Here is a 24,225-nt window from a genome sequence, read left to right as displayed (position 1 = left end):
ATTTCAGTCTTTGAAGTGCGCCGTCAGAACATTTGGTGGAATATTTCACATAGTTGTCAGAATGAGCGTTACGAACATAAGTGACAATACAAGACCTGTTTGCAGCCTGACTTCATCAGAAATTGATAGCTTGGTTATTAGAGATTTATTTCCTTTTAAAAATCCTAAGCGTACATAATAATGACAATAACAATTTGGCTCTGTATTTTGTTATTTTTGAGTTTCGTAGGCGTGCTTACACTACGGAATCAGAAATAAAATTCTTTTCGAAAATAAAAAACGTCACCGATAACAGTGAACGTGATGTAAAAATTAATGTATGAGCTCGCATACATAAGGAGAACTGCCAGTGAATAGTAAAGTACATAACAAAGTTGCGAAATGCCTCACATGCTGCTGCAATACATGTAACCTGATGTATGTATCTGTGGTAGGTACTAGAAGAAAACTCATAATTGTACAAACGATTCTGATTTTGAATAGGACCAACCACTTACTGTAGAGCAGAAATATAGTAGGCCCATTGACTAAGCACACTGATCAGAATGTCGAGATCACCCAAAAGTGCAAGATAGGTAATTGGTATATTGGTTACAGGTTTGAAAAGTGGGGATAAATCGTTAAGAAAACTGTGTGGAAGTTCATTGTGAATGAGGGAAGAGGACTTAGAAGGCTGCTAAAATGTTTACATTGATGCTAAAGATATGATTAAAGTAAGAAACAGGGAAATACTGAACGGATTTTAGGATGGTGGTAAATGGAGGATGGCTGGCAAGGGGAAGGGGAGCTTATGGAAAGAGATGGCAAATTAGAAGTAGGCATAGACTTGAGTCTAGGTAATCTGTGGGACCAAAGGAAGGTTAGAAGTAGGTGTAGTGAGGGACAAATCCCATTCTCACATTTAAAAATTGTGTTAGAGGAGGACTGATTGAAAGTGTTCTTTCATACTGAAAGGAAGTTGATTCATGTTAAAAGTCCACGTGAAAAACTGGTGGCAACAAATTTGATTTACAGCATATCTGATTTCACAAATGATAGTCTCTTAAGAGTTAGAATGCACCATCACAATACTGGATACAGAAATAATTACTATCCACACTAATCTAGTTGTCATTTGGTGCAGTGGCTGAAGGGAGCGGCCTTAAAGGCATTTCCAATTTATAGTCACTTCGATCAGACACTTCGCTGAGTGTCTCCTAGGTCTACATGGATTATAAGGATGCATAAGACTATTCTTGCACGTGGGTCTTTCACAAAGATTTTCAGGTAAGGAGCTCAGAAGTAGAAGTGGCATAAGGATCAACAATGATATTTTACAGCTCGGATATATGGTGGAATATAATAATAGGAGCCATGGGAAAGAATTTTACTGAACACGCTTCTGATTTCAGTGCACCTGCTGCCCAATAACTGCAGCCTATGTTCCAATATTTTTAAATACCTCATCAAATTCATCTTTGTTCCATAATGTTTATACCATTAGTACAAAGCACCCCATTTATCAGTGTTAAAGCCAACTCCTCCTACACTAACTTTGTGCACACTGATAGCCTTATTGCCATCGGATTGTACCTTTCCATTGTCCTGTTATCTGCAAACATAATTACTCATTTTATATTAAACAGGTTAACAACTTCCTCATAAAACTACTACACTGATAGCCAGAGCTTCAAAAATGCTTACAATAACAATAATCTTTCATATGTTGTTGTCTTGCTCTTACTTATTCACAAGCCATATAAAGGAATTTTTTTTCGTAAATTATAGAGCACAGCAATCAGTCTTTTTTTGGCAAATCCAGATTTCGGCTAGTGCTTAGCCATTATCATTGCTAAAATATTCAAGAAGTACGTGGTCAGGCAATACAATAAAAAGTTACAACCCATGGAATAACCTATGTGGCATATACATTAGATTACATACCAACATTTAAAGAAAAGTAAAAAACTTCAAATTTGCAATGGAATTACATAAAATAAAACTTTGGTAAAATTCTTTACGTTGCTGTTCAACTTATTTCCACATTTGCCAGTAAACATTGAAAATATAAAAAAATTTCCAGGTTCACTCCTTGTGAGTCAGTTGTTTTATTCTTTAAACACATATGTAATGTCAGATGGGTAAAAACTTTTTTTTTTTAATTTATTTACGAGGCACAAGGAGGCACATGCTATATGTAACTATTAAAATTGATCTGATTTAAATGTTTCTATCTTTGTATTATTTTTTTCTCTATATTTAAATATCGTGACAGGTATGTTGTTCCTCTTATTTACTGAATAGTTCGTTGTTGTTGTTGTTGTTGTTGTTGTGGTCTTCAGTCCTGAGACTGGTTTGATGCAGCTCTCCATGCTACTCTATCCTGTGCAAGCTTTTTCATCTCCCAGTACCTACTGCAACCCACATCCCTCTGAATCTGACCAGTGTATTCATCTCTTGGTCTCCCTCTACGATTTTTACCCTCCACGCTGCCCTCCAATACTAAATTGGTGATCCCTTGATGCCTCAGAACATGTCCTACCAACCGATCCCTTCTTCTGGTCAAGTTGTGCCACAAACTTCTCTTCTCCCCAATCCTATCCAATACTTCCTCATTAGTTATGTGATCTACCCATCTAATCTTCAGCATTCTTCTGTAGCACCACATGTCGAAAGCTTCTATTCTCTTCTTGTCCAAACTATTTATCGTCCATGTTTCACTTCCATACATGGCTACACTCCATACGAATACTTTCAGAAATGACTTCCTGACACTTAAATCAATACTGGATGTTAACAAATTTCTCTTCTTCAGAAACGCTTTCCTTGCCATTGCCAGCCTACATTTTATATCCTCTCTACTTCGACCATCATCAGTTATTTTGCTCCCCAAATAGCAAAACTCCGTTACTACTTTAAGTGTCTCATTTCCTAATCTAATTCCCTCAGCATCACCCGACTGAATTAGACTACATTCCATTATCCTTGTTTTGCTTTTGTTGATGTTCATCTTATATCCTCCTTTCAAGACACTGTCCATTCCATTCAACTGCTCTTCCAAGTCCTTTGCTGTCTCTGACAGAATTACAATGTCATCGGCGAACCTCAAAGTTTTTATTTCTTCTCCATGAATTTTAATACCTACTCCGAATTTTTCTTTTGTTTCCTTTACTGCTTGCTCAATATACAGATTGAACAACATCGGGGAGAGGCTACAACCCTGTCTTACTCCCTTCCCAACCACTGCTTCCCTTTCATGTCCCTCGACTCTTATAACTGCCATCTGGTTTCTGTACAAATTGTAAATAGCCTTTCACTCCCTGTATTTTACCCCTTCCACCTTCAGAATTTGAAAGAGAGTATTCCAGTCAACATTGTCAAAAGCTTTCTCTAAGTCTACAAATGCTAGAAACGTAGGTTTGCCTTTCCTTAATCTTTCTTCTAAGATAAGTCGTAAGGTCAGTATTGCCTCACGTGTTCCAGTGTTTCTATGGAATCCAAACTGATCTTCCCCGAGGTTGGCTTCTACTAGTTTTTCCATTCGTCTGTAAAGAATTCGTGTTAGTATTTTGCAGCTGTGACTTATTAAGCTGATAGTTCCGTAATTTTCACATTTGTCAACACCTGCTTTCTTTGGGATTGGAATTATTATATTCTTCTTGAAGTCTGAGGGTATTTTGCCTGTCTCATACATCTTCCTCACCAGATGGTAGAGTTTTGTCAGGACTGGCTCTCCCACGGCCGTCAGTAGTTCCAATGGAATATTGTCTACTCCGGGGGCTTTGTTTCGACTCAGGTCTTTCAGTGCTCTGTCAAACTCTTCACGCAGTATCATATCTCCCATTTCATCTTCATCTACATCCTCTTCCATTTCCATAATATTGTCCTCAAGTACATCGCCCTTGTATAGACCCTCTATATACTCCTTCCACCTTTCTGCTTTCCCTTCTTTGCTTAGAACTGGGTTTCCATCTGAGCTCTTGATATTCATACAAGGAATAGAATAGTTCGTAGGTGGCGCCAAATGTCAGCAAGATGGATGGTTGTGTGGTGAATCGCATCACAGTTGCTGAGTACTCCCACTTTCCTAATGGAAAGTAACCTGATAAAGGAATTCTTCTTACAACTCTAAATTCTTAAAGACCACATATTTGTGATTTTGATTCCATGTAAAGAGACTGAGTGAAGTTTTGTAAAATGCCAAGATGGTTGCTTTTGAAAGAACACAGATGATTTCCTTCCACATTCTTTTATAATCTGAGCTTGTGTTCCATCTCTAAATGATCAAATGGCCACAATCCCTTTCTTTCAATGCAAAGACACCCTCTCCTCTTTTGAGTCGAATTTCAGAGCCGTCTGTCTAAGTGTTTTAATTGTCCATAGTCCTCTTCTGTACAGTGAGCTGATTTTATCTATAAAACTATTTTAAACCAACAAAACACCAACATTACTTCCAGATTGATAACTTTTGCACTTTTCACTTGAGGAATTCCCCTCCCTGATGCCATGCCACTAGTGGATGATGAATCTGAAATGATAAGTAATTCCTGTTGCAATATTCTTAGGCTTTCACATACAGGTGCTACTTTTCTCACCTGGTTTACAATCATATTTGCCATGCCATACTCCCGCATAATCCAAAAGACACACTTTGAATAAGTCTCTTAATAATCAGATAGTGTGTTTCTGATGTTTCAGCAGATATTTGAAAATGACTAGGCCTATATGTAATATTTAGATAGACTCACCCCAAATAAATTCTGCTCATCACTTGTAATGCTGTGGCCTGTGTCAGTGGAAAATGTCAGTTTTTTTCTCATTACCAACAAAATATTTTATTGAGTGGAGTTTTGCATGTGTATTCTACAGATCTTGCTCAAATTGGTCTAACGTCATATCTGATTTAAAAGTGTTGAAGTGTTGATAGGGATAACAAAACATCTAAAATAACCAGTACTACTTTGGTGACTCAGTACTGTTTCTGCATGGCAGAGGCAGATGCATAACCCATTGTAACCAGGCACATGATAAGGAACAAGTAGGACAGAGTAGAGTGTATTTTTTTTGTCTGCTCTGTACACTGCATTAAACTGAATACAGAACTAAACCAGTTTGATACTACTCAATTGAATACATGCACAAAATTGCATACACCATTTACGTAACATGTGATGTAACACTTCAAAGAATAAACCCATGGATTGTATTGTTTACTAAACCAAGGAAACCTTTATGTTAGCTAAATAACTAGCCTGTAAGTTCTTGAGGATTGGCTCAAAGGTGTGTATTTCAAGGATGAGCAGGAAGATATTCAGGTGAAAGATTGTGTAAGAGACATGAGATGTACTGAGGTGGAAATTTTGGAATGGCCACATCTCTACAAAGGTTTAAATGCAGACCTATTTGTTGCAAGGCCGGGCTTCAATCTGGGAGATTGTAAAGACTTATGTATCATGAAACAGAAGTATGTCACTGAAGGTGTAGGGGTGATTTGAGCTTGCCTATCTGTAAGACTAAATTAGTAATTGTTCTAGACCTAAAGAATCGGATTACTTTGTATTTGTGCAAGGCGTTGTTAAGTCATCAACATGTCCTCCAAAAGCCTCAGTCCTACAGAAGTATGTCTTTTCCAAAGACCCTACTCTCAAATTCAGTCATGCTGGGCATTTTTAAGACCTCTTCTTCTTTGAGTCCCTACAGTGGAAACACTTTTTCACCACCAACCTTACCAATCAGACTCAATTTAAAACTAATATTGAACTCTACCTGACTCAATTTACTCCTCCATCTAACTGTGATTCATCCCCACTGCTCCCAAACTTTCCAGTAATTGAACCTTGCCTCATCATCATTCCTTGCATCGTTGAACAAGGAAACCAACCTCAAATCTGTTAAGTATGGTGAAAACCTCTATAAAAACATCCCCAAAGTTGAGGTGTGCTGCGTGATGAAGTGCGTGGCTGGTGAGTTAGAACAGTCATTAGTGGGCAACCTCTGGGGCACCTGCCACACCTCTGTTGTATAAGGCGTACTTAGGCATGCAGGGGTCTGTCTAGAGCACTTTTTTATTTCCCTAGCTGTTCACGGGACTGAGATGGATCCTTCGAAATTTTCTCTTCCTTCTCATAGCGGAAAGTGTGGCCACTGGAAGGTACCAACACTAAATCTAACATGTGGGCTTCTGTAGCCAGTTCTCCCAACTCAGAACTTTTCAGAATTCTAGTATATATAGTAACAGAATATGTGCTGGTAGTCAGAATGTATTGTTATTAGTTAAAAGAAAAGAGCAAAACTTTGAAGAAGTGTCACCTTTTTGCATTCAAAAGGGTTTGCTGTGGATTGTGGGTATGTTAAAATCTGTTAAGCAGTTGCAAAATGCGAGGCTGTTGGCTGAAATCTCGAGCTTCTAACAAGTGACAAACTTGCAGAAGGCCATAATCTTTGGGGAATATGCAATTGAGACTGAGCTCCATACCTACTTGAACCACAGTAAAGGTGGTGTGACATGCAGGGACCTGGAGGACGGAGGACATCCCCCAGGAAGACTTGAAAGTTGAGGGGGTCCCAGAAGGCACGTGCAGAATACTGTTAAACGGGTGGAAGGTGATCTGGTGAAATCCAGCTCATTCATCCTCACATTTAATTGTGTGAAACTCCTGGAGCATATTAAGGTGGGTTTTCTTCATTTAACAGCGTGGCCCTGTATCCTGAACCCAAAGTGCTGTTTTAAATGCTAGCCCTTTGGGCACACCACTCTTGGATGTGAGAGAGAAACCACTTGTAGCAAATGTGCTTAAACTGCCTGTGAAGGAATCCCAAAGTGTGCGATCTGCTCTGGAGCTCACCCTGTCTTGAGTAGGGACTGCTGTGTCTCACTTGAAGAACTGAAGACACAAGAGATCTAAACAACAAAACGGATCCCCTTTGGTGAGGCCATGCAGGTCTCCACGTTTGCTACCTCCTTTGCTTTGGTTGCTAAACAGCCAGGTTCAGAAAAGTGATGCTACACGAATGGATGTTGCTAGTCTCAATACCAATAACTGTGTTTGTCAGTGCACTTGTGCTGGTGCAGTTATTTCTAAGCCTGTACCTCTTCCCACAACATCAGACAAAGCTGTGGTAGCTGTTGCAGAACTCCCTGCTCCTCCAAAGGCTCAGTCTGGTCCACCCTGGGGCACTGGGACTCCCAGCAATGGCTAACCTGCCAGGTGACCTTTGCTGCGGCTGGGTGGCAACTGTGGGGAGGGCCCCTGTCGGGGTGGGTGGCATCAGCTGATGACAGGCGATGAAGTGTAGTACATCATCTCTTGCTGGTTGTCAAACACCAGTAGTCTCTAAGCGTTCAAGGCCCCAATTCAACACACAGAAGTACAACCCTAAAATGTTCCCCTCCCTGGCCACACCATGGGTGGAAAGTCAGGCTAAGGATGGCAGCTGCTCTTATTTGCCCTGATGTCTTGTATGTTTGAGAGCTGATGGGGAATCTTTCATGATGATGAAGCCTCAGTTTTTGTTGAACATTTAGAGGACAGGTTTGGGTTAGGTGCAGGGTTTGTCCAAAATGAGATCTGGGTCAGTCTTGATCAAAACAGCATCCTCTGCCCAGTCACGGGCGTGACAAGCTGGGGGATGTTTCTGGAACCGTCACACCCCGTAAGAGCTTAAATATGGTCCAGGATATCATATTTCACAGTGACCTTCTTTTGCATTCTCACGATGAGCTGCTCGCCAATTTAGAGGGGTGAGGTGTATATTTCGTTTGGCGTGCCCACTGGGGTCCGAGGGATAATCAGGTTGCCACTGGTGCCTTCATCTTTGCCTTTGAGGGTGATACATTATCTGAGGTGGTCAAGGTGGTTGTCTACCACTGTGATGTAAAGCCCTATATCCCTCCCCCAATGTGGTGCTTTAAATGCCGGAAGTTCGGCCATATGTCTTCACGCTGTACTTTCAGTGTCACATGTCGAGACTGCGGATGCTCATCATATCCCAATACTCCATGTTCCCTGCCGCCCATCTGTGTCAGTTGCGGAGAGCACCATTCGCCTTGCTCACCTGACTGTAGGATTCTCCAGAAAGAAAGGGAAGTCGTGGACCTACACTGAGGCTAAGAGGAAATTTGAACACCTACACCTATACGTATGACATCGTCTTACTCTGCTGCTACAACAGTTCTAGCCCCATCAGCTCCGCCAACCCCAGTCACCCCTCAGAACCGGAAGACTACACCTGCCCTCTTGATGGTGGGTGGCATTTCCATCCCTGTTGCTCCTGCCCCACCTACTTTGGGAACAACACCCCTCCAACCATCAGGGATATCAGTCCCGACTTCTGTGCTGGAGAAGTGTAGGTCTTCTTCGACTCCTGTCGATAGAAGGTGGTCCCTTGGGTCACTCCCTTCCCAGGTTTCTCCTAGTGGAAAAGATGATACCCGCCAGTGGCTGAAGAGCCCAACAGTAGCTTGTTGTAGGGCTTCATGCTTATCCTCAATCCCAGAGACTGAATCAGTGAAGTCCTCCCAGCCAGGGAAACCCAAGGAGCAGCAAGAGACATCTAGAAAGAAGATCCCCAAGACCACGGAAATTGTGGTGGCACCCACACCACTGCTACCTACAAGCTGTGCAGCTGCGGATGAGGTGGAGATTCTGACGTCTGCTGAGGACCTAGATCTCGCCAGACCCTCAGACACAATGGAAATAGATTGCTCAGGCAATAAGTCAGTGACAGTAGCAGTACTGAAACAGGAGTGTGTCCAAACAACGCCCAGGTGATAATAGTGCATTTTGCGGCAATAGGTGCGAAAACCAGACAGGCTCCAGCATTTCGCTGCTACCGTGTGACTGTAGAGAGGAGCAAATTGGACTTCAGTCTGACAATTTTGAGTCTTACAACTGCCCTTTCTCCTTATGGGAATCAGCACTGTCTGAGCCTCGTGGTACTGCACCTGGTCACAGCCGAATTCAGTATGCATGCTTCGACATTTGCCAGCAGCGTCAAAGGAAATCCTCCTCTTGCATATTTTAATATGGCAGATAGGCCCTCCCCACAGTTGCCACCCAGCCGCAGCAAAGGTCACCTGGCAGGTTGGCCATTGCTGGGAGTCCCAGTGCCCCAGGGTGGACCAGACTGAGCCTTTAGAGGAGCAGGGAGTTCTGCAACAGCTACCACAGCTTTGTCTGATGTTGTGGGAAGAGGTACAGGCTTAGAAATAACTGCACCAGCACAAGTGCACTTGAAGATAGGGGTTTTTGATCTTTCTCCTCAAATCACAAAAGAACCACAACTGTCCGAGTAATTACCGGAGTATCACCTTAACTAGCTGTGTCAGAAAGAGCCTGGAGCGAATGGTTAACCTTAATCTGGTCTGGTTTTTAGAAACCAGGCAACTCCTTTGCTGCTCTCAGTGTGGATTCCGGAGATTTTGGTCCATTGTCGACAAACCTGACTCTGTAGTATGCAGCTATTCGGCAGGCATACCTATGACACCATCACTGTCTTGGTATTTTGTTTGACATCAGTAAGGCATATGACATACTTGGAGACATAGTATTGTAGAGCAACTTCATCAATGGTGCTTTCGTGTCCACCTCCCCAACTTGATACAGTCTTTCCTTTCGAAGTGGTTCTTTAGGCATTGAATATCATAAAAGGCCTTAGCTACAGGTCTTGGGGAGCGGACAGGGCACGTCTGCTCCAGTTTTATAGGTCTTTCGTGCATTCGCTGCTAGACTGTGGATGGGGAGTATACAGTTCAGCGAGCCCTTTGTATCTGAAGATCGTTGACGCTATCCACCAGGAGGGGGGGGGGGGGGGGGGGGTTTGGCTGGCCACAGGTGTTTATAGGAGCAGCCCCATACCCAGTCTCTGTGCTGAGGCTGGTGAACCACCACTTACAATTCAATTGCAACTCCTCCTGGTGTGTCAGGCATGAAAATTCCTCACCATCACTGAATTCACCTGTGCACCATACTGTAGCTCATCTGCCTCTGGAACGCCTTTTCATCAATTGTCCATGAGCAACAAGGCCATTTGGGATCCAAATGCAGCATGTGCTGGAATCAGTCGGTGTGGAGCAAGTACAACCATAAATCCAGGGTTTTAACCATCTGCCACCCTGGTCACTGCAGAGGCCGAGTGTAATTTTTGATTTAGTGCAGTACAGGAGATGTTGCACTCCCGCATACCTTTTTAATATATTATTTAAGGACATTTTAGCTGAGCACCACAACTCTATAGCTGTCTTTACGAGTAGGTTGAAATAGGTGGCTCTGTTGGTTGCTCTGTTGTTTTCTGTTGTGGCCTCAAGGTCCGCCTGCCTCAAGACTTTGCTGTCTTTGACGCAGAATTAGATGCGATCTTGCGGGCACTGGAGCAGAAGAGATGTGATTTGAGCACTAAATTCCTTGTCTGTTCCAATTCTCTGAGTGCCCTTCACTCCCTACAATGCTTGTACCCAGTAGATAAAGTAATCCAGAAAATCCAGGACACCTTCCTCCAACTACAACAGCTAGAGAAGGAGGTGTCTTTCTGCTGTGTGCAAGGGCACATGGATATTGTGGGGAAAGAAAGGGCAGATGTGGCAGCCAAGGAGATGTGTCACAATCCTCAGTTAGTTTGGTGTGCCATCTCCCTGCATGTTCTTGCCTCGCTGTTGAGATAGAGAGTCTTACGTTGATGGGAGAATGAGTGACTGGAAGAGAGAGTCAGTAAGCTTCCTCTAGTAAAGGCATATATCCTACCAGCCACGTTGACGGGATGGGGTCCCTCTTATTCATCTTCATATAGTCCACAGCTGAATGGTGCATGAAGGCATTGCTTCTTGCTCCACTGAGAGGACCCTCCAATGTGTGGTGCTTGTGGCATGTAGATCACCGTGTGTGACATTTTATTGGACTGTTTTATTTTCAGATCAGAGGTAGCAGAAGATTTGCTGACAGACCTGCTGTCTATTGTAAGTGACTTTCTAACGAATGTTGTTTGATTTTTAAAGTTTTGTAATTTGTCCAACATTTATTTCCAAGATTTTAGAGAGATTGCATTAATGTGTTGAAAGGTGACTGGATCACCCATATTTTTTATAGGTAGTCGCCTGTGCCATTTTTTTGGCTCCTCTGCCATTTTACTTGTGTTGTAATCCTTTGTATAGCACCTTTCATGCTTTCTCCATTGTCTTACGGCAAATGAGATAGACTGATAATGTTAGTGAATGCGAGATTGGGAGTGAGTGCATGGGTCATTTTGTAGGTTTTATCCTCACTTTGTGCAACAATTTTAGTGATTTTACTCATATTTATTCCTCCTAAAATATGCCATGACGCTGATAACATCAGCATTGAGCATCCATAAAGTAAAAATGCACTCTTGCAAAGGTGTAAACAAGATGATCCTGGGTGACCACTGCACATTATTCACAAGCAAGTTTTTGATCAAAGAACACTTTCTTTCTTAAACTTGAATTATCCCAGAATATTGTTCCATATGATATCATTAACTGAAAAAAAAACAAAATATGTCAACTTAATGGTTTGCCATCCCCAAGATTTGCAGTGATTCATAGCACAAATTTGACTGCACTAAATTGTTTTAGGAGTTCTGAAATGTGTTTTTTCCAGTTTACGTTCTCATCAATATGGACTCGTTATTTCTTCATGATGTGTTACACTTATAACTGGTGTAGTATGTTTTGATGTGCAGAACTGAAAAAGTTCTGTCTTTTTGAAACTGAGAGTTACAGTTTGCAGAAAACCACTTAATTATACTTTTAAGAACATAATTTTCCATTTCTTCTATTACTCTCTCTCTCTCTCTCTCTCTCTCTCTCTCTCTCTCTCTCTCTCTCTCTCTCTCTCTCTGTGTGTGTGTGTGTGTGTGTGTGTGTGTGTGTGTGTGTGTGTTTTTAGATTGATTACAGTACTAGTGCAGTCCATAGGAAGAACTAATTCTGCTTGTTGCATGTTAGATGGAAGGTCATTTACTCATATGAGAAACAGTAGGGGACCTAAGATTGAGCTTTCTGACACCCTATAAGTGAGTTTTTCCCAGTCAGAAGAATCTCCCATTTTTACATTGGTTGAATTATTAAGTATAACGTACCACATTCTTTTACTTAGGTATTACAATCCACTGGTTTGCTATACCATCAGTCCCATAAAACCTCAGTTTATTTAGGAGAATATTGTGATACCCACAATCAAATGTCTTAGATAGGTGACAGAAAATACAAACTGGTGCTATTTTGTTATTTAGCACTTGTAAAATTTGTCAAGTGAATCTGTAAATTCAACTGAAATCTAAACAGTAATTTACTGAGGATATTATTACTGTTCAAATGGGATACCATTCTAGAATACATGACTTTCTCAGAAATTTTGGAAAATGACGTCATTAGTGAAACAAGTTGGTAGTTATTACAAAATTAGTAGTAAAATACATCAGTGAAAATAGTGAGAGTAGCAAACAGTAAAGCTATAATTGCTACCGAATCAAAACTATCAGCCAGTTATCCATAAGCTACCCACCTATATCAAGTATACCAATCATTTTCTATACTGACTCTCCACATCTCCTCTTTCTTTACCAGCTGGCACTCTGCTCATCACTGTTGATGCCATCTCCCTCTACTGTCTAACATTCTCATTGCCCATGGCCATACCGCTATTGAATGCCCAACTGACTCTAGACCTTCACCTCCTCCATGGTCACGATGACCAACTGTATCCTCACCCATTATTAATTCTCCTCTGAAGGCATCCCCTACGAACGGATTTGTGGTTCAGCAGTGGGCACCTACATAGCACTGTTCTATGGTAATGTGTCTATGGGCCATCTAGAAGAATCCTTCCTGACAACCCAGAAACCCAAAGCCTCCACCTGGTCCAGATTCATTTGGTGACATCTTTATGATCTGGACCAAGGGTGAGGACACACTAACCCCTTTCTTCCAGAATGTCAACAACTTCTTCACCACTCACTTCAACTGGTCTTCCTCAGTCCAACAAGCTACCTTCCTTGATAACGACCTCTACCTCAAGGATGCTCCCTCAATCTTTGTCCGTATCAGATCTACCAACCACCAACAAGACTTCCACTTTGACAGCTGCCACCCCTTCCACAGCAAGAAGTCTCTTCCATACAACCTAGGCACTGGTGGCCATTGCATTTGTAGTGATGAACAGTCCCTCTTCAAATATTCCAGTGGTCTCACTGAGCTCTTCACAAACCAAAATTACCCTACCAAATCTTGTCCAGAAACAGGTGTCCTATGCCTTGCTGCATCCCTCCACACTCCCCTCCCCCCTACCCCGAGTCTCTGATCATACCCCATATATACAGTGTGCGGCCATAAAGGGGCCAAAGGAGCACCAATCTCATGACTGAGTACCATGTCTGAATAAACTAAATCACATTCTGTGCCAGGATTTCAGCTACCTCTCATCCTGCTCTGAAATGAGGAAAATCCCACCTCCCACTAGCCTCCTCACCCCTACCATATTGGTGTTCCCCTCAACCTACACGGTATCCTTGTGTGCCCTGACCCTTTGCCTCATGGCCCATACCCTTGCAATAGACATAGATGCAAGACCTGTCCTATATATCCTCCCACTACCACCTGCTCCATTCTTGCACAGACATCTCCTACACAAAGGCAGGGCTACCAGGGAAACCAGCCACGTGATCTACGATTGTAGCTGCAATCTCTGTGCTGCATTCTATGTGGGCATGGCAACTAACAGTCTGTCTGCCCACATGAATGGCCATCATCAAAACTGTGACCAAGAGGCAGTTGGACTACCTAGTTGCTGAGCTTGCTGCCCAACATGATGTGCACCCATTTAATGACAGCTTCGCAACATGTGCCTTCTGGATTCTTCCCACTGAAACCAGCTCTTCTGATCTGGACCAATGGGCTCTCTCTCCCTGAAACCCATACTTTGCTCCCATAGCCTCCCTGGCCTCAAATTTTGCTTGTCTCTGTCCTCTACCAGCCTATCCCCTTCCCTGCTCTTGCTGCAATACTACAAATGCCTTCTATGCTGCAAGCACAGTTGTGTACTCCTTTTCCCTTCCCTGTTGATCTCGTCTCCCCATGCTTTGCCCCTATCCTCTCATCATTGCAGCAATCTCTCCCTCCAAACCTGTTGCTGCACCTAACAGCCATATTCTGCCCCCCATTGTGTCCCTGCACACTTTCACTGGCAGCACTAGCTTCTTTCCCCACTCCCAACACTATCCTCGTAACCATTCCCCTGCCCAGCCCACACCTCGTCCTGCTGCCCACTCTGGCTAGGTTGCTGGTAACCTCAGGCGCAACTGCAGTTGGGTCTTAGCATCTGGAGACAACGGTGGCCATGTGTGTGAGATTTGTCCTTCTGTGAATGTCCGTGTATTTTATTCTCCTTTGAATATTTGTGTACACCTTTTTAACATGTCGTCATAGCCATGATAATTATGTTGCTGTTACCAGCAAACTGATTTATGTCTCCCTGCATGACACTTTCTGGGAAGTTATTAATATAGTTCAGAAAAGAAATGGACTCAATATACTTTCCTATGAGACTTATGTGTTGATATGTTTATCATCTGATAGATGGTTATATATGCAACTAAGATTTCTGTTGGTCTGTGAAACTTTTATGAGGGAGGATTGGGAAGTAATGTACAGTAGTTTTTGAATCCCCTCATATTGCAGCTGGAATGTCGAAATTTCGCAACAATATAGTTTGAAGTTTGTGCTACAGTGGGTATTTTTTGTTTTCATATGCAGTTCTAGTGAGAGAAGCATGAACTATGAAACAAACATGGCGTGCATGTTATTGTGAAGAGCAGCAAAGTGTAGTTCAATATTTGTGGGCCAAAGGCAATAAACTGAGTGAAATTCACTGGACATCCGTGGTGTGTATGGGACGACAGTGGACTGTAGCAATGTCTCCAGGTGGTGTGCATTCTTCCAAGAGGCCATGTGAATCTTAGTGATTCTCTGCACTCAGAGCAGCTTGTAACAGCTGCAGCCCCACAGAATGTTGTGCAACTGCAAACCTTATCACAGCAGTTTAACATTTCCTATAGTGTGGTGTATGATATTGTTCATGACACATTGTAATTTTGTAAAGTTAGTGCTTGCTGGGTGCCTAAGAACCTGACAGACAACCCCAAGCACCAGCGAATCACGACAAGCTTGACTCACTTAACATGTTACCCCACAGAAGGGCATAATTTTATGAGAGGAATGGTTGTTCTTCATGTGTGGGCGTATCACTACATGCCCCAAACCAAGCTGGCCTCTATGGAGTGGAAACATGCTGTTTCCTAGTATGGGGGGGGGGGGGGGGGGGGAGGAATCAGTGTGACTGAGTCTGCTAGAAAAGTTTTTGTTGCTGAACAGGGGACCACTGTGAATGCTGCAACCTACATTAAAACTTTGGTTAAGTTGCATCATGCCCTTTGTGACAAATGCCACAACAAACTTTTTCATGACAATGCTCGTCCCCATGTTACTGTTCCTGTTCATGAGAAAATCGCCATATTTTGGTGGAAGGTGTTCCAATATCCACTCTACAGTCCGGACTTTGCAGTGTCATACTTAGATCTGTTTGCTCCTGAGAAGAAATTCCTGGCTGGCCGATGCTTTGTGACATATGTGGAAGTGAAAATAGCAGTCTGCAGATAGCTGTACACCAACTGAATGGACTTCTACAAACAGGGGATGTTGAAACTGGTACCATGATGGGGAAAATGTTAGAACTTTGTTGACAGTGTAGAAAAGTAGGTACAAGATGGAAGTTCATTTGTGATTTTTTTTTTCTTTTCTTACCTGTTAAATTTTTTGGTAATACAATTATCGTATGTTGCTTCCTTTGTACTTTTACTCTCTTCATGAGAGATAACTAAAACCACCTGTTTACTAGTGCTCTTATTTCTAGCACCTCTTGTTTGTGCAGTAGTAGTTTATAATCTGCTATGCCAAAAAGCAAGACAAATAAAAAAAAATCCTTTACACAATCACCTTCATCCAGGGCCTCCGTTACGATTTAAGTAAATTCTGCTATCGCTGCTTATGTACTGCTCCCTTGTATGAATCCAAATTGTGATTTCGTTAGCAAATTACATTTATTACAGTAGTCTGTATGTCATGATAGTCTCTATTATCTTTTAAAATGAAGATAATAGTGCTGCTGGTCAATGTTTTCAGTATCATTCTTTTTGTATACTGGCACAACTCAGACTTGCTTTAAGTACTCAGGAAAGGCACCTGAACTGTGAGTACTTCATTCATAATGTCTGTTAGGGGTCCCTTTATGTTGTCTATGCATTTCTTGAACATACAGATTAGAACTTTATTTAAGCCTGAGGATTATTTTTTTAAATTTTTTTTTACCTATTTACTACATTTCTGACTTCCTCCTCTGCAGTAGGTAAGAACACTGTTGAGTTTATGTAGCGTCTGCCATTAGATGTGTATGATTATGAGAAGATTTGCTGTAGTTTTGTTGCAATGTTGGTGAAGTAACTGTTTGTGAAATTGACCGGTTTCTGTATATTTCAAATTAACACTCCTGTATTTGTTATTTGTAGTAAAATTGTGCGCCTCGCAAGACACAGAAATGCCGATTCAATGGGTACATCATCAGTGAGCCACAGCTGGAGTCAGTCAATTCAAACAAAAACTTGAGTGTAAAAATTTGTGGGTATTTGAAATGGAATGATCACAAGTGCTCAGTTGTAGATAAAACAGGTCTGAGACTTAATTGCATTAGTAAAATAATGGGAAAACACAATCAATCTACAAAGGAGATTGGTTGTAAGATATTTGTGTGACCCTATTAGGATATTTATCAAGTGTGGAAGACTTGTTAGTAGATGGTAATGGAGCTTTGAATGTATGGTAAAGAGAGCAAATTTGTGCAAATGCTTTCTCCGTATCTCCAGCATTTTTTAATAACCCAGCAGAAATGTTATCTGTTCCAGCCACTTTGTTGTTGTTGCTAAAGCTGTTTAAAGCATTGCTGAATACTGACCTAGAATCCAGTGGTCCAAATCAATCCTTTCCCGTACTACTTCCTTTATATTTATGTAATCTGAATCATCTCTGACCTTTATTCAATCATACAGTTTTTCATTGTATTCTTTCCACTTATGTACTATATTTGCAAACCCCCCCTCCCCCTTGTGAACTGTGAACCATGGACCTTGCCATTGGTGGTTACATGCCTCAGCAATACAGATGGCTGCACTGTAGGTGCAACCACAACGGAGGGGTATCTGTTGAGAGGCCAGACAAATGTGTGGTTCCTGAAAAGGGGCAGCAGCCTTTTCAGTAAATGCAGGGGCAACAGTCTGGATGATTGACTGATCTGGCCTTGTAACACTAACCAAAACGGCCTTGCTGTTCTGGTACTGCGATCGGCTGAAAGCAAGGGGAAAATACAGCTGTAATTTTTCCCGAGGGCATGCAGCTTTACTGTATGGTTAAATGATGATGGCGTCCTCTTGGGGAAAATATTCCAGAGGTAAAATAGTCCCCCATTCTGATCTCCGGGCGGGGACTACTCAAGAGGACGTCGTTATCAGGAGAAATAAAACTGGCATTCTACGGATCGGAGCGTGGAATGTCAGATCCCTTAATTGGGCAGATAGGTTAGAAAATTTCAAAAGGGAAATGGATAGGTTAAAGCTAGATATAGTGGGAATTAGTGAAGTTCGGTGGCAGGAGGAACAAGACTTCTGTTCGGGTGAATACAGGCTTATAAATATAAAATCAAATAGGGGTAATGCAGGAGTAGGTTTAATAATGAATAAAAAAATAGGAGTGCAGCTAAGCTACTACAAACAGCATAGTGAATGCATTATTGTGGCGAAGGTAGACACGAAGCCCGTGCTTACTACAGTAGTACAAGTTTATATGCCAATTAACTTTGCAGATGATGAAGAAATTGAAGAAATGTATGATGAGATAAAAGAAATTATTCAGGTGGTGAAGAGAGACGAAAATTTAATAGTCATGGGTGACTGGAATTCGAGAGTAGGAAAAGGGAGAGAAAGAAACATAATAGGTGAATATGGATTAGGGGTAAGAAATGAAAGAGGAAGCCGTCTGGTAGATTTTTGCACAGAGTGTAACTTAATCATAGCTAACACTTTGTTCAAGAATCATAAGAAACTGCAAAAAGGTGGGAATTTAAGGAGATGGGACCTGGATAAACTGACTAAACCAGAGGTTGTACAGAGTTTGAGGGAGAGCATACGGGAACAGTTGACAGGAATGGGGGAAAGAAGTACAGTAGAAGAAGAATGGGTAGCTCTGAGGGATGAAGTAGTGAAGGCAGCAGAGGATCAGGTAGGTAAAAAGATGAGGGCTAGTAGAAATCCTTGGGTAACAGAAGAAATATTGAATTTAATTGATGAAAGGAGAAAATATTAAAATGCAGTAAATGAAGCAGGCAAAAAGGAATACAAACGTCTCAAAAATGAGATCGACAGGAAGTGCAAAATGGCTAAGCAGGGATGGCTACAGGATAAATGTAAGGATGTAGAGGGATATATCACTAGGGGTAAGATAGATACTGCCTACAGAAAAATTAGAGAGACCTTTGGAGAAAAGAGAGCACCTTGTATGAATATCAAGAGCTCAGATGGAAACCCAGTTCTAAGTAAAGAAGAGAAAGTGGGAAGGTGGAAGGAGTATATAGAGGGTCTATTCGAGGGCAATGTACTTGAGGACAATATTATGGAAATGGAAGAGGATGTAGATGAAGATGAAATGGGAGATACGATGCTGAGTGAAGAGCTTGACAGAGCACTGAAAGACCTGAGTCGAAACAAGGCCCCGGGAGTAGACAACATTCTATTAGAACTATTGACAGCCTTGGGAGAGCCAGTCCTGACAAAACTCTACCATCTGGTGAGCAAGACGTATGAGACAGACTTCAAGAAGACAGACTTCAAGAAGAATATAATAATTCCAATCCCAAAGAAAGCAGGTGTTGACAGATGTGAAAATTACCAAACTATCAGATTAATAAGTCACAGCTGCAAAATACTAATGCGAATTCTTTACAGACGAATGGAAAAACTGGTAGAAGCCGACCTTGGGGAAGATCAGTTTGGATTCCATAGAAATGTTGGCACACGTGAGGCAATACTGACCTTAAGATTAAAGAAAGGCAAACCTACGTTTCTAGCATTTATAGACTTAGAGAAAGCTTTTGACAATATTGACTGGAATACTCTCTTCCAAATTCTGAATGCGGCAGGGGTAACATAAAAGGAGTGAAAGGCTATTTACAATTTGTACAGAAACCAGATGGCAGTTATAAGAGTCGAGGGGCATGAAAGGGAAGCAGTGGTTGGGAAAGGAGTGAGACAGGGTTGTAGCCTCTCCCCAATGTTATTCAACCTATATATGAGCAAGCAGTAAAGGAAACAGAAGAAAAATTCGGAGTAGGTATTAAAATCCATGGAGAAGAAATAAAAGCTTTGAGGTTCGCCAATGACATTATAATTCTGTCAGAGACAGCAAAGGACCTGGAAGAGCAGCTGAACAGAATGGGCAGTGTATTGAAAGGAGGATATAAGATGAACATCAACAAAAGCAAAATGAGGATAATGGAATGTAGTCTAATTCAGTCGGGTGATGCTGAGGGAATTAGATTAGGAAATGAAGCACTTAAAGTAGTAAAGGAGTTTTGCTATTTGGGGAGCAAAATAACTGATGATGGCTGAAGTAGAGAGGATATAAAATGTAGACTGGCAATGGCAATGAAAGTGTTTCTGAAGAAGAGAAATTTGCTAACATAGAGTATAGATTTAAGTGTCAGGAAGTCGTTTCTGAAAGAAATTGTATGGAGTGTAGCCATGTATGAAAGTGAAACATGGACAATAAATAGTTTGGACAAGAAGAGAATAGAAGCTTTCGAAATGTGGTGCTACAGAAGAATGCTGAAGATTAGATGGGTAGATCACATAACTAATGAGGATGTATTGAATAGAATTGGGGAGAAGAGGAGTTTGTGGCACAACTTGACAAGAAGAAGGGACCGGTTGGTTGGACATGTTCTGAGGCATCAGGGGATCACAAATTTAGCATTGGAGGGCAGCATGGAGGGTAAAAATTGTAGAGGGAGACCAAGAGAAGAATACACTAAGCAGATTCAGAAGGATGTAGGTTGCAGTAAGTACTGGGAGATGAAGAAGCTTGCACCGGATAGAGTAGCATGGAGAGCTGGATCAAACCAGTCTCAGGACTGAAGATCACCACAACAACAACAACACTATATTTGCAGAATGTAATAGAATGTTACCTTTTTCATCTTTAACTATGTTGTTAGGAGTCCTTCATTTAAAATGTAGTGGTCTAATTTATGAGTACATCTTTCCTGTGTTTGCTTTTGTTGGTTTTTTCTCTTCCCCACTATCCCCTCCTTGTATCCTTCCCTAGCCCCTTGTGTTCTACATCTAAACTCATACCCTGAAAACCATAATAAAGTGCATGGTGGATGGTACTTTTGATCATATCAAATATTAGGTGCTCAGGGAGAATGACTGCTTAAATGTATCTCTGTGTGCTGTAATTAATCTGGTCTGGTCATATCTTCCCAGTCTTTATGGGAGTGGTACATTGAGGACTGTAGTATATTTCTATATTCTTCACTTAATACTGGCTGTTGAAACTTTGACATAGGTTTTCACAGGATAGCTGCTGTCTACCTTCAAGCATCTAGTAGTTAACAGTACCAGGTAGAATTTCTGAAGCATAGTTTAGTAATGTCAAGGTTACAAAATTTGAATAATCAGTGACATTTCCTTTTGTGGGTATGGTAATTCTTTTACTTTTTATTAATTTCACTGGTTCTGGTAGTGTTCCATCTTCACACTAGTCACGCACAAGATGTTAACCAACATTTAGGAGAGATCCGTTTGGCTATAGAAAAGGAAAAAGGGAAGCTATAATGATACTATGAATGATCTTAGAAAGAAGAATTGACATGAACAGGGAAAAAAATGCTACACTCATTGACCTTTAGAGTGTGCAGAAAGGTTTAGGTTTTAGTTTGGGAAGCCCTCGTGAATATTTTTTAGATTTAAATTTTTTGTACTCATATCACATCCATCAGCTCAGTCAATTGCTTTCAAAAATCAAGCCTCAATAATTAGTCTTACTTTTGGAACAGGAGAGTGTGTGTGTGTGTGTGTGTGTGTGTGTGTGTCAGGAATTATGAGTAGATTCCAGTGTCGTAAACCATACTTCATGGGGAATAAGTTTGGATGGTCTGCACACCGATCGGTGTTATAAACAGAATGGTGAGTCATGTCTGCAACACGTGACTTGAGTTCTTTAGGAATCACATAAAGACAAACTGGCTTTGAAATGATAATTTTGTTATGTGACTTGTGGTCCTACTTGTTCTCAATTAGTAGTGGTTGCATCGACCCCAGGCTCTGAGACTAAAAAACAGTCAATACTGCATGGAGATGGCTGTGAGCATAGCACTGCTAATGTATAGCAGTGTTCATGTATCTCACACATCAAGCTCTAGCAGGCTGGTGTACTACTTAAGACTTCAAGTATGTTGGTATTTCAGTACAAGTTAAAGAATATTTACATAAGTAAACTGAGGGGACTTGGGCAGTGGTTTAGGCTGCGGGGCACAGAAAGGTACTTTTGTGCCCAAATGTTACTACACAAAGCTGAATAAACTGTAATATTGACCTTAGAAATTAAAACTATTAGTTTCAAAGGCAAGATAGTGTGTCCATTTTACCTTTATAAATGTCTTATCAGCAGCACTATTAATTTTCCCTTCAGAAGGTAAGTAATGGTCAGAAATACAGTCTCATAGTTCATTAGTAATATACTTACTTACTTGGTTTACCAATGACATTATATTTTGTACCTCTAGTGTAGGTAAAATTCAACAACAAATGGAGGAACTTGACAGAGCAAATTTGAAAGCAAGCCTGAAAATCCACTGTATTAAGACAAATTATTTACAGTGTACACAACAAAGAGAAAATGCTACAGATCAGTAGTGCATTTGTAGAACTAGTATGATATTTGTATTTAAGGGCATTTGAAGAACAACTAGATGAACTGAAAAAGAATTAAGAAGCAAATGATGGTGCTGGGAGCCAAAAACATAATGAAAGGTAATGGGGGTGAATATTTTCTGCAGTTTTATTTTACCTCCTGGACTCTTTAATCATAAGACTATATGTCTACTGTGCAAGACAAACTACTTCTTTCATGATGTGTATTTTAGATAAGTGTACATTCATGAGCTAAAGCAAAACTCGGACTGATACTGTTCATCAACTTCCTTTTGACACTTTTTCCTATTTGTGTTGTTATCTTTTTGTCCATGGAGGTTCACCTGACTGGAGAACTCAAGAGCTCCTCCTTGGTACTCCATGCCACACTGGTGGCATCTGCTGCTGTGGTGGGATTTCTGGTAATGAATTTTATCCTCCACAAGTAACCCAAAGGGTGCTTGAAAGAAAGTAACACCAAATATGAAACAAGTATAAAAACACACAAAAATGTTACACATATAAAAGACGATGAGTTGGATAGATTGTTACTGTTGGCTGTAACATTGAGCATCAGATGGACACTGGGAGGCGAGGGGAGGGGGAGAAGACAAGCAGTGAGACATTGAGGACTGTGCTGGTAAGAAGGCATGTTTTGGCCTGGAATGGGAGCAGGAAAGAGGTAGGTTGGGAAGCAGTCACTGAAGGTACCACATTGTGTTGTGCAGCATACTTGTCAGTTAGGCTGTACAACAGTCTTGTGACCATTGTTGGGCAGTGGCTGTTCATGCAAACATGCAGCATGTTAGTGGACATGCCCAGAAAGAATGTCACACAATGGCTGCAGCTGAGTTGGCAGGTTACATTGCTGCTTTCGCAAGTGGCACTGCCTTTGTTGAGGTAGGAAATGCGTGTGGCAGGACTTGAGTTGATGGCAGTGGAAGGCAGATCATGCATCTATGTCTTTTACAGGGATGTTGGCCATGAGCCAAGTGGTTGGGAGCAAGGGTGGAATAGGGACAGACAAGGATATTGTGTAGGTTGGTTGGATGGCAGAATACAACTGTGGGAGGGATGAGGGATGACTGATTTGATTTGGGGGGGGGGGGGGGGGAGGTCCCATTGGATTAGGGAAGGAATTCGGCTGTGCCCTTTCAAAGGAACCATCCTGGCATCTACTTGAAGTGATTTAGGGAAATGACGGAAAACCTAAATCAGGATGGCTGGATGCGGGTTTGAACCATTGTACTTCCAAATGCAAGTCCAGTGTGTTAACAACTGTGCCACCTCACTCGGTATATGAGGAGGATATTTCTAATTTTTGGGGATGATGAAATTTAGTTGAAGTCCTGGCAGAGACTGTAATTCAGTTGATCTATTCCGAATCTATCTGAACACAACCACAAACAATCTTTCTTTGCATCTGAACAGCCACTGCCAAACTGTGCCATATGGATTCTGTGCACCACCCCCACCACCACCATCAGTTTTTTTGAAATGCGCAGGTCGGAACTCTCCTGGCAACATATCCTTTCTATACTCCCTCTGACCCCAACCTCTATTAGTCCCTGTCTCCCAGCTATCTCTGTCCTCTTCCCTGCTCTCACCCCAGCCCCACACGTTTTTCCATACCCTAAGTCAGTTGCATAGTCCTTAGTCCTATTCTTCTCTCTGATTCTCTTTGCCACCCCCCCACCCCCTCTTTCCCTCAAGCACTGCATCCTGATACTGCTCTTGGCAGCCCACTATCCTATCGCCACCACATCTTCCTCCACTTACGGAGGGAGCTCTAGAGTATTTTCTCCCCACTCCTATCCTGCTATCCTTCCTGATCCCCGACTCATGCCTCCTTTGTACTCTCACTATCCACCCCAGTCAAGATTACTACTCATTGCAGTGAGGCCACAGTGCCCAGTGATGGTAGTCAGTAACCATGTTTGTGCAAAATTGCTATCTCTCTCTCTCTCTCTCTCTCTCTCTCTCTCTCTGTCTGTCTGTCTGTCTGTGTGTGTGTGTGTGTGTGTGTGTGTGTGTGTGTGTGTGTGTGTGTGTGTGTGTGTGTGTGTGTGTGGGGGGGGGGGGGGGAGGGGGGAGGGGGGAGGGGGGGGGGGGACCTGCTGCTCAGTACTTCCTCTATATTGTGATTACCATTCTATCCAGTTCATATAGCTACCGATATTCCATTCCAGATTTTCCACTATTTGCATATAAATGACATTGATT

At 41.8% G+C, this 24,225-nt stretch overlaps 1 protein-coding gene across 3 annotated transcripts in view; it reads left to right on the top strand.

Moving 5' to 3' along the window:
* The window catches only part of LOC124795017, a 237,859-nt gene that overhangs the window by 346 nt on the left and 213,288 nt on the right, over window positions 1-24,225 (top strand). Inside the window, exon 2 of one of the 3 annotated variants that reach the window (XM_047258782.1) lies at window positions 10,888-10,930. The exons of the other annotated variants lie outside the window; for them this stretch is intronic. The gene's annotated coding sequence lies outside the window, so the exon portion shown is untranslated. The remainder of the gene's footprint in view (window positions 1-10,887; window positions 10,931-24,225) is intronic. 3 annotated transcript variants of the gene reach the window in all.

Source organism: Schistocerca piceifrons, chromosome 4 (assembly GCF_021461385.2).
Source record: "Schistocerca piceifrons isolate TAMUIC-IGC-003096 chromosome 4, iqSchPice1.1, whole genome shotgun sequence".
NCBI classification, from domain to species: Eukaryota; Metazoa; Arthropoda; class Insecta; order Orthoptera; family Acrididae; genus Schistocerca; species Schistocerca piceifrons.
The sequence above is the reverse complement of the archived record's forward strand: the minus strand, read 5'-3'. Positions and strand labels throughout refer to the sequence as shown.